This window comes from Astyanax mexicanus, chromosome 23, assembly GCF_023375975.1.
Source record: "Astyanax mexicanus isolate ESR-SI-001 chromosome 23, AstMex3_surface, whole genome shotgun sequence".
NCBI classification, from domain to species: Eukaryota; Metazoa; Chordata; class Actinopteri; order Characiformes; family Acestrorhamphidae; genus Astyanax; species Astyanax mexicanus.
This window is the reverse complement of record NC_064430.1, coordinates 11,596,544-11,608,679: the sequence shown is the minus strand read 5'-3', so window position 1 is coordinate 11,608,679 and position 12,136 is coordinate 11,596,544.

Below are 12,136 nucleotides of genomic sequence, written 5' to 3'. Positions count from 1 at the left end.
CAAGTGGTATAGGTTTCTATGATCCATTTTTTTTTTTACTGTTAAAAAGTTATGGTCATATAAGTGACTATAAACTTTATTTTTATAGTTTTATAGATCATTATTGTTTTTTAACTTGCCATTGCTATGCTTTAACTGCTATTTACATTGTTACAGTTTTTTTTAACATCCAAGCAGATTGTTTAATGTTCCCAATAAAAGCTTAAGGAATTATCATGAAAAACATGAAATCATACAAAAAAATGTTGGCCGTAAAGAAGCACACATCGATGGGTAGCATAACTCGACAGAACACCGGTTCCTCCGAGCTGGACACACAGACCCCAGGCTACACATCTGATTCACACAGTGTCTCTCCCGCATGGAGAAATTCAGCTGCGCTACCATGGAGAACAAAACTTATTATTTTTTTAAATTTAGACAATTTGTTTTTTTTTCCCCAGCATTTCATTTTTTACTGAGTAATGGGGAGTTTTCCAATGTAGCGAAGTAAAAATTACTTGTGTCAAAATGAACTTGAGTAAAAGTAAAATTACCTATTTTAAAAACTACTTTAAAAATGATAAATTACTCATAAAATCTACTCAATTACAGTAACGTGAGTAAATGTAATTAGTTACTTTCCACCTCTGTGTATTACTGTAGCTGTAGCTTTAGCTGTAGTCTCAGCTAAAAGGCGATTTCAGGCGCGGTGACCCAGTGCGCCCGGCTCTGCTATGCGTGGCCTTGGAGAGAGAGGTCAGCCCATTTGGATGATTGGATAAAGGTGGAGTGCAGTTGGTGTTGGGATAAGCTATATAGCACCGTATAACACAATAAGAGTAATGTGATAATACTGCGAGACTAGACGTGTCTTATTTAATCAGGGGCTTGGTAGTGACAGGGAACAGCTGTCTAGGACACATAGGCATGCGTGGACTTGCATGGAAATAAAACGACAATAGTGTATTTAAAATAAATTAATATTTTCTAAAACATTTAGTTTAGAGTTTTAAAGTACAGACATGACAAAGAGTACAAATTTGGCCCTTTTTTCTTTTTTCTCATTTCTAAACACACACACATATACAGTACATACCTTTACAAATGCTTACAAATCTGACAAAACCAAAAATAACTCCACAAATTAGGAAGCCACTCATAATTCAATGTCACCAAATTCAATTGACATTAGTCATTTAATTTCATTTGTCCCGAAATGCCCCGTCGTACGTACATTATAGTGAGGCCAAACAGTGGCACTCTAAAAATACAGAACACATAGTTGAATGTCTGTCAGAGGCATAATGCAAACAAATGGAATTACAATGTGTTTCAAAGAAAATTACAAAGAGAAAAAAAAAAGCAAAGAAAAAGTAACAGGGAGAAAAAGAAAAAACAGCCTAAGTCGCACAATGACGAGTTTAAAAATAGGGCAGAGATTATTGGGAGAGATTGTAATTGGATTGGAACAGAGCAGAGCAAAAGGCTTCTCACGCCACATGCAATCCATAAAGCCTCCGCTCAGCTCCTTCTCATTCGGCGATGTGTTAAAGCGTCTGGTGGTAAAATTCGCCCTCGCAGGGGGGCTGATCTGAGCTCAATGAGAGTTGGCAGTTCGCAAACCGAAATCAGCAGACAGCTGAGAATCTGATAAAAGGTAAAAATTGCTTAATACAGTGAGTGAGATACAGGTCATATGCAGAGCCCTTGACCACAAATGCTTTTTTTTTTCCCCAGAATGTTTTTTTTTTTCTCACATTACTCCAAAATGCCAGAATAATATCACTTGATACTTGAATATTTAACCGAATGGAAAGGGTTCTTTAAGAATTTAATGGTTTCATTTAATAACAGTTTGATTTGCTGTTAAAGGACTCCAAATTCTGGTTTATGCAAAACCGAATGGACATCTTCCCATTCATCCAGTATAACTTGAAACATATACCTTGGAAAAAAAATAATGAGATTCTTATGAATTTAATGATGTAATATGATAGACCTTTTATTTTCATGTTTTAAAGGACTCCAAATTGTGATCTAAATACAACCAAAGAGGCAGTTTTCTTACATTTGCCATCTTATTTATTCAAATTCTTACATATAATTATTACTATTAATCAAGTGTTATTAATTAAGTGCTCTTCGACACATCAGTGGTTTCATCATCTTATTTAGATTTTCTTATTTTAACTACACTCATTATAACCACCCTCAAAAACCAATCAGTTCTGAGTATGAATCTTGGATATTAGAGTATACTTAACTTTTCTTTTTGAAACTTCTATTCATACTAGATACAAAGATACTTATTAAAAAAAATAGTTAGAATTATTTATTAGTAGACAATTGAAATGCACCCAATCATAAAACATTTGCAGCTTAAAAGGCCCTACAGTTTGGTGCAGAAGTTTTATGTATTACTTTTATTTCTAATTTGTTGTCGTTGATTTCTTTTTTTAACAGAAAATGTGATGTTTGGCATGATTATGATAAAAAACATATATAATAAAATTATGATTAAATAATAATGATCATATTTAAGACAGATATAAGAAGAAAAAAAAAACATTGCACTGATTCTCAGTTTCAAAATTTCAAAGCTGATTTCTACGTATTTTGTTAACTTCCTCACAACATAATGTAACTGTTGAAAATGTTGTTTTAACATTAAACATAGCATGCAACATTAAACCAACAACTGAAAAGAAATAGGGCATACTTTCTTAACTATCATTACAGTCAATTTTAAACATTTCAGTATTGACTTAGTTAAATGGCCACACTCGGATCAATGTATCCTAGTGCACCAATGAATTCAACTCCAATAAGAAACACACAGAGAAAGAGAGAGAGAGATAGAGAGAGAGAGAGAGAGAGAGAGAGAGAGAGATAGGAAGAGATGGCTGTGAGGGTTGTAAATATATAATTCTATAAATGATAATATGAGGAGATGGACTCAGCTGGCTGTAAATCTCAGTCCTGCCTCGCAAATTAGTAGAGTTCAGAACTGCACTATGAGCAAACCATAAATCCACGTTTAATCAAAACTTCCCCAGCACACTTTAACAAGGCCACTCTGGCCTGATGTTTATGATGAACTCTCAGAAAGGAAACACATCCCTTCATGCATGTGTCATTTTTAATATGGTTTATAAGGTGAAATTCCTACTCCTGTAGCACAGGACAGGGTTCTATTGAAGGAAAGTTGATCAGTATAAAAGAAAAGTAGAAGTAAAGACCTATCAAAGACTTATATTTTACACCAAGTAACATTTTCTGAGCAGAAAAAATATGTAATTTTAAAGAAATAGAATCTTTATACCATGTCTATTTTTATATTTGCTGTAAACTAGACTACAGACTCCATAGTTCTGATAAATTCCCACTCTTTCTTTTTTTCTGCTCCCTGTCCACTTTTGCTTTCTTTAATTGTCCTATGTAGTACTCCACTAACAGTCATTCCCCAGCTTTCAGATCTGCTCCAACATATATTTTATTTTTTTAAATTCTGTGTAACATATACCTATTTTTTGGTGCTGCTACACACCATAGGTTTGTTTGACATGACATCACAGTTCTGATTGGTTAGCTCTTAATTTTAACAGATCCCAACAACGCAAACATTAGAATATGCATACTGCACTTACACAGGTACACTATCCATCAGTTTTAGACTTAAAATAAAAATATATAATTTATAAAAAATTAATATACATATATGTGCACATGTGCATGTAAAACAGGTGTGATTAGGACATAACAAAGAGATTATAGAGATTATAATTTAAATATAAAATTCAGTTCAATTATGAAATGAGAACCGAAAAGGAAGAGATCTTTTTTTACACAAGATAAGATTCATTCTTATTGAGAGTGATCAACCTGTTATCAATGTAGAATTTGGAGAAAAAAAAAATGTAAGCAAATGATTATCCTTTTAATATAAGGTAAACTATGGGGCTCTTTACTGTTTCTTTAGTAATTTCACTAGTTTTATACTGTATATATGAACACATATTGTTAAATGGTTTTCTTAATGATGGTTCTTCTATAAAACCCTATGCATATATTTCTTTAAATTACCTTAAGTGTTAAAGTCATTACCATCTACAGTGGACAGCACAGTGGTGATGTGGTAATGATCCTGACCAGCAGTGTCTGGCTAGAATTGTCCATTCCACACAGGAGGCAGTCAGTGCAGCCTTTATAAGCTTCAATGGGACATGGAGATTTAATGCATATATTGCCAACAATGGTTTAATGTTGTAAGCAATTGATCCCATTTTCAACAGTACTGTATATAGAGCAATATTTTAGTGTAGCATTAACTTGTGTCTATCAAAGTAAACCAAAGAGAATTTCAATTTAATAAAAGTTTCAAATATCATTCGTACCAAGAAAAGAAGCAAAAAAAAAAAAAAAAAAAACAGACATAAAATTAGCTTTTATTTACACATATATATTTTTTGTAATTAAATAAATTAAACATAATTGGTTTTATTTGATCAGAGTAGTGCAGGCAAAGTTCTATTAAAGTTAAACCAGAAAAAGGGGAAAAAAGGAAATCAGTAGAAGTAAGAAAATGTTGATCATTAGTCATGGGTCGGTTTATCATTCCAATTTGAATAATGATTCACGGAGGCTGTGTGCGGACATGCAGACATATCTTACAGCAAACAAATGAGAGAGAGAGAGAGAGAGAGAGAGAGAGAGAGAGAGAGAGAGAACTGCAGTCACTATAGGAAAAGAGTAAAGAGTAAAGTAAAGAGGTGGTAAGCGAGGGGGGGATGCAGAATTAAAGGAGAATGGAGGGGGGGGGGGGTTGCAGGCAGCAATTTCTCTTTGTTATCAAGTGAAATGACTCCGCAAATATGACAATAAATCACGCTGGGAATCAATCTTCACGGAAGCGACTGGGACGCACTGATAATGCATCAATCAATATTTAATGTTTGGACTTTAATTAATCCAGAGCAGGAAAGCATTCTTTAAGTGACAGAGAGAAAGAGAGGGGAGGGAACCGAGGGAGGGAGAGAGACAGATACAGAAAATAGAGAGAGAGAGAGAGAGAATGAGGGAGAAGTGCATGCAGAGCTTTTTAATGAAAGGTATCCTCTCTTTTCTTTCTCCAGTAGGCTTGATCTCTGGACCCAGAAAGCTCATGGTTGCTTTTCTTTTCTTTTATGTTTTTTTTCTTAGATGTCACTTTTTTATTCTCATCCACCTCTTGTTCCACATGTGCCGCCGTGGACATCAAACATCAGATTTATGAGAGAAGAACTGATCAGAAGGTGTGTGCATGTGTGCATGTGTGTGTTTTTCTCATAAAAAGGAGCATTAAATATTTATAAAAAAATTATAATAATATTTTCTTCAATTGGAAAAATGTATTAAAAATCACATTGTGTTAAATTATTATATATATACTTGGATTCTATTAAAGTTTCCAACTTTGTTTAGTTTTTTAAAGGAGAAGGTTAGATAAAAACTGAAATGTTTCCTTTTTTTATATATACTAGTATATATTATTTCTTAATACCCAATTCAAAAACAAAGTAATTTCATTTGTACTTGCAGAGAGCAAGGCCTTCAATAAATTCAGTAACACTTCCCAATAAGGGTACATTAATTAACAGTACAAAATGTTTTGACTACTTATTAATTAAAACTAGTCAAGACATTATTAAATAATATTTAATTTTGGGTCTCAATTTATTATTATTTACAAAAATTGTATGCATTAACATTTAGTAATGTTTGTGATGGGCGTAAGTACTGTTATTTGTGACCTTTATTGTAAAGTGTTACCGTAAATTCTTATATTAGAGTCTGGCTGTAATATTTCCTTGATTTTAGTGGATTTTAGTAATTGTGCTAAAGTTAAAGCTATGAACAAATGAGTATTCTTTAGCTACAAACTTACACACAGTATTTCTCTACAGATTTTACCCCATAACAACAGTCCTACATATAGTGTGACTTGTATTTAGATGTCCAATGTGTGTGGCTGTGTGCATCTGTGAGTATGTGTGTGTGTTATGAAAAAAAAAATTGTGAACCCATCCCGAAGCCTATCCATAAGCTTAACCATGGAGTAACCATGGAAATAAGTAAAGACAAACAAATAAAAGAAGAAGAACTCTATAAACTGACTATTACAGAGTTGGTCCTCACAATGTCGTTGTCCCTTAAACCCAGGTAAATGTTAGAGGGAAATGTCCTGAAAACGTACAAAAACAAACTCTCAGATGCACACACATACACACCCATCCCAGAGGTACTAATTACAGTATGTGAGCAGGGGAAAGAGAGAGGCTGTAGCGCTACAGAGCACAGGGGATGTGTGACATTTGGCATTTGGATACCTTCAGTAAGACTGGGGATGGTAATTGGGCTCGGGACCCAGTGGGGTGTTTAAAACACTCAAACGCCCACTAATGATAACTAGAAACAGGAACAAAGCAGCGCACCCAGGACACGGATGACAGTCTTTTTATTGCTCTGCAGTTTCTCTCTCTCTCTCTCTCTCTCTGATGGGGATTTGTTTAAGAGGCTCTTGAGGTGGGATAAATAGATTACCTGAGGGTGTTGTGATATTCTACACAGTATATGCTGACACTCATCCTGTTTTTTCTTTCTCTCTTTTCATATTTACTGTACCTTTTTAATGAAGGTACCTGGGAGGGGTGGAGTTTTCAATGGTCATGATATTCCTGTCAATATGACAAAAAAAAAAAATAATAATAATATATATATATATATATATATATATATATATATATATATATATATACATTTTAAGAATATTTAACTGCAACAAAATGAAAAAAAATAATTGTAAAGTTTTATATAGTATAACATTCAGTAGAAAAGATTTAGGTTCCTATTAATACTACAAACTGAATAACAAGTTAAACTTAATGTTCCATATGAACTACACATATACAGGGGTCGGACAATGAAACTGAAACACCTGGTTTTAGACCACAATAATTATTGTCCCGACAAACAGTTCTGGTGGAAACAGGTGCAAGTTGAATTCTGCCGTGATTTGAGCAGCCGTGGTTTTATGTTTTTTTTATACAATCCGGGTTAGCACCCGAACATCCCTTTCAGACAGCTTCCTCTTACAGCGTCCACAGTTAATCCTGTTGGATGTGGTTGGTCCTTCTTGGTGGTATGCTGACATTACCCTGGATACCGTGGCTCTTGGTACATCACAAAGACTTGCTGTCTTGGTCACAGATGCGCCAGCAAGACGTGCACCAACAATTTGTCCTCTTTTGAACTCTGGTATGTCACCCATAATGTTGTGTGCATTGCAATATTTTGAGCAAAACTGTGCTCTTACCCTGCTAATTGAACCTTCACACTCTGCTCTTACTGGTGCAATGTGCAATTAATGAAGATTGACCACCAGGCTGCTCCAATTTAGCCATGAAACCTCCCACACTAAAATGACAGGTGTTTCAGTTTCATTGTTCAACCCCTGTATATATGCAAAACTGTATACATTACAAATAGGGGACCTCATAGCAGTCTAGAATACTGTTGTAATACTTTAAATAGCCATTCAGGCCAAATATGTTCAGTTTTTTAAAGAAATAATTAAAGAAAAAAGTTATTTGATTTCTACACAATAAATACTGACACTTGTCCTATTTGTTCTTTTTCTTTTCATCTTTTCATCGTTTCAAACTTTTCTTTATAGACATCTCAATGTTACACAAATGTTGTGCAAAACTATTCACATTACAAATAGGAATAGTAGCAGTCTACAATACTGTGGTTATATACAGCTCTGGAAAAAAATAAGAGACCTAAAATTAGGAGTTTCTTTGATTTTAATACAATTGAAAACGAAGATGGATGATCACAGCCATCAAACCAAGCTGAACTGCTTGAATTTTTGTACCAGCAGAGGCATAAAGTTATCCAAAAGCAGTGCATAAGACTGGTGGAGGAGAACATGCCAAGATGAATGGAAACATTCAGTAGAAGCAACAACAGTTTAACAATTTACAAAGGTAACAATGTAACCAAAAAATTATGTAATTTAATAAAAGATCTACCACTATACCAAAGTGCAGAATGTTTAGTGCATATGAAAACTAAATCCCAGTAAGAGATCAGTTCTCAATTGTCAAATGCCTCCCAGTCTGGGACATCTTGTGACAGGGAATGTTCTGTACCTGCAGGGATAAACATTAAACATCTTACATAATATTTAGAGATCATGAAAATGTTATACCCTAAATTGTCCTGGTGTGTGTGGGTGTAAGTATGAACGTATGCCCAGTTATGGATTGGCACTCTGTGCCAGGTGGGTGGTTGTTTCCGGTTGAGAGTATGCTGTGTGTGATTGGCTGCTGCTTCATACTGGCGTGTGAGTGAATTAGTGCTTTGTGTGTAAACCATTGTTCTAAAAGGCGCTACATAAGTGTAACTTCATTTATTCATTAGTATATTTCAGTTGCAGTTTTTGAGAATCAACTCAACAGATTAGTTAACCCATCAGAAATATAGAATTAACAAGTGAAACAATCTAAAAAAATGCTCTGTAATCAGTTACTTCTTCATTTTGAGTGGATCTAATTTTACTTATTGATAGTTTTTCAGTGTATCTACGACTCTCTGCTGCAAGCAGGTAAAGAAGGTAAAGGCTAGCTTCAAGCTGCAAGAAACAGCATCATACAGCATTGAAAAACACCATGAAAACCATGAAAGTTATGGAACATTGGATGTAATAAGTGGCTAAGCAATTATTTAAGAGATTTGAAAGATCCTGTTTTATTTATACACAATCCAAAAGAACACCCTGTGCAAATAAATGTTAATTTTTTTTCAGTGGGTCAGGCAGAGTTCACTGTTTCAACGGTGAAGCAGTGTACCTATGACAAAACCAGTCTTTCACAAGCACAGAGGATGTTTCATGCTTTTGCTTTTGAAATATAAAATCTTCTGTACTGATGCAACTTGATGTAAGGTACAAAATATGGCAACATATTTCAGGGGCAATTATGACAGATTTTAACCGACACTTCCTGTGGGTAAGTGAATGTGTGTGAACTCAGGCACTTGTTTTACTACCCTTGTGAGGACAGTATGTACATGTAATGTACATGTACATGATGTTCATTATGAGGACCTTTTTGAATTTTGGGTTATTACGTTTATAATATTTTAGTTTTAGTTTTTCATTTCAAATATGTCAGAAATTACTTTTTTGACAAAAATCATATTTATTAGGTTTCAGACTACAAAAAAATAATATTTTCTCAGCTTAATAACTTTATTTTTATTGAACAGTGACAGGGTGGGCAAAAATGCTTCAATTTGATGAATTTGACCTAAAGTTAAAAACCAGAACCTTGCTCTGTTTTAAAGATACATTTTGATTTTCTAAAATTAGTTTAACTATCATAATATTTTATCACAATCAGGATGGACAGTAAATATCATTAAATGTTACTGATGTCAAAGCTTACTTTGATGTCAGTAGCTTGCAAAAGTATTCATATCCATTGAACTTTTTTAACCTTTTGTCACCTAACTGTATATCATCTTCATACCACTTGACAATTATATGCTACTTTGGTCTATTGCTTTATCTTAATAAAATACATTTAAGTTGGGCACAAAATGTGAAAATGTTCAAGAGGTTTAAATACTTTTTGGAAGCCACTGTAATGAAAGTGGGGTCCATGTCAATAATTACAGGTTGAACACTATAAAATAGGTTAATATAGTTAAATAAATAGCTTAACCTATTGCCAAAATTATTGAAAAAAATCTTCTTCTGAAGCTTGAAAATTCAAATATATATTTTTTAACTTTACAAAACAGCACTACGTACATGGCAAAAAAAAAAAACGCATCTTAGAAAACTGAATAAATATACAGAGTGCTTTAAAAAGTAAAGGATAACATTCTTCTATATTTTATATAAAATAATATTTTCCTTCAGTATAAATGTGGGAAAATGTGAACAAGTTTAGGCATTGCTGCTGCTATGTGTGCCTGTGTGTTTCCACAAGAGTGTGTGTGTGTGTGTGCAACTGCCTTTCTGTGGTGTAAATGATTGTTATTTCCTTTTGAATAGGGAAGCAAATTATGCAAGACTGTGTCCTTCATGCTTGTTGAGGTTATGAGGAACATTTTCATATTTGATTAATTTGCTCATATTTCACCACTACAGTATGACACATCATAGCTGTCATCTTAATTAACCACATCAGTAAAATTCTACTGAGTCTATTTTTACACTGTTTTTCAACATTACTGGTTGACAGTTTACTTTATGTTAATTTACTTAGCAATAGACTTATATAGGGTCCATTTAAGGCACTTAACAAAGGCTTATTCACACACCATAGCTTTTTTTACATTATCCATTGTTCTAAACAGTTTAGAATATCTAATTTACTTGATCCCTATGTTTTTGGACTGTGGGAGGACACTGGAGTCCCACACAGACACAGGGAGGACATGGAAACTCCACCCAGATACTTACTAAGACTTGAACCCAGGACCCCAGAGCTAGGATGACCACTTCCTTGTCTCTCCATCTATAAGTAAAGATGCACGATGGTACTGGAATTCTGTCAGTTTCAGGCGATAATTGCATTATCGGCCGATGCTTCAAATTGATACTTGCTGGTGTAATTATTATGCAGCTCTGGGAAAAAAATAAGACTACTTAAAAACAAATAATCAAATAGTCTTTGATTTTACCAAATTCAAAACCTGTGTTATATTTAAGAGGAAGATGGATTATTACAAGCCATCAAACCAAGCTGAACTGCTTGGATTTTTGCACCAGGAGTAAAGGCATAAAGTCATTTAAAGCAGTATGTAAGACTGGTGGAGAAAAACTGCATGGATATTTCCCTCAACATTTCTGAAGCTCTGCTTCTTTATATAATGATGTCATAAAGATTACAGATTACCTTTTTTTATTAAGAAAAAAATAATTTCCAAGTTGGACCATTGTTTGTCACTTTCTTAAAAAAATAGGTTCCCAAATGGTGTAAAAGAAAATAAAAAAATGGAGAAAAATATTGTTTAAATTTGACAGCAGTGATATATTGAAGTAAACGTGTGAAAGGAAATCTACCACAACAGCTGCTATGTAACACAAAACTAGTTACATGCTTATTACCAAAGATACAGTAAATTAGCACATACTGCAGCTCACACATTCTAAACCGAGACAGCTCAATAGCGCCAGACACCAAGTGTAAGCTGATAGCGAATCATATTTACTGACATGATGGTAGAAATCTCTTACAGCCTTCTGGTCACATTTTCTTCCCTCTTCATTTCTCTTTCTGCCTTCATCTAAACCACAATGGCTGGCTGTATGAGGCCGCAGCGCTGGCTGCCAGTTGCACATATTCAATTTGTCACCCTCATTAAAATCACAGGCTAAAACAAGCAGCCCTCAGAGGAGGCCAGCGCCGGGACACAGCAGATTTTTGCAGTGATATTAGTATGTTGTAACAGTGCGTCCACGCTGTGAGAAATGAAATAAAGCCTCGCCATGAAATGGCCACTGATTGGACATGTCTACGGTCGTAAATACGCAGACGGGGAGAGCGAGACATGGCGGATCATGCCTGACACCGCTTAAGTTCCAGCTTAATGCCTCTTAGTACATATGTCAGCAGGCGTAAGTATGTTGTCAAATGTGAAACAGCAGACGTCTCAGTGTGTGATTCTGCTGCAGGAGACGAGTGTGAGAATGAGTGTATGTATATACAGCATATGAACAAACTGTACTGTTGGGTAATTTTCTAGTAGCTTGTTTTAAAAAATGGGCTTTTAAACTAATAATTATTATACTGTGGTAAGCTGAATATTAAATATTAAATATTTTTATCTAAGCAGTAAAAAAACATCTTTTTTCAATTTTATTTTCCAACCAGGCCTGAGTTTGGGTTGGGCATCAAGTTGGGCTGAGTCAATATATCTAAACTATAGTACGTTTGTGTTAAAATTGTGTTAAAATTAATCAATGGTTGTGTGTGTGTGTGTGTGTGTGTACAGCAAAATTAGGCTGTTTTTTTTTTTATTAACCCTCCTTCTATCCTCGAATTTAGTAACACCCTTTATTCTCTGGGTCAATATGATCCCAGCAATTTAAACCTCCCAA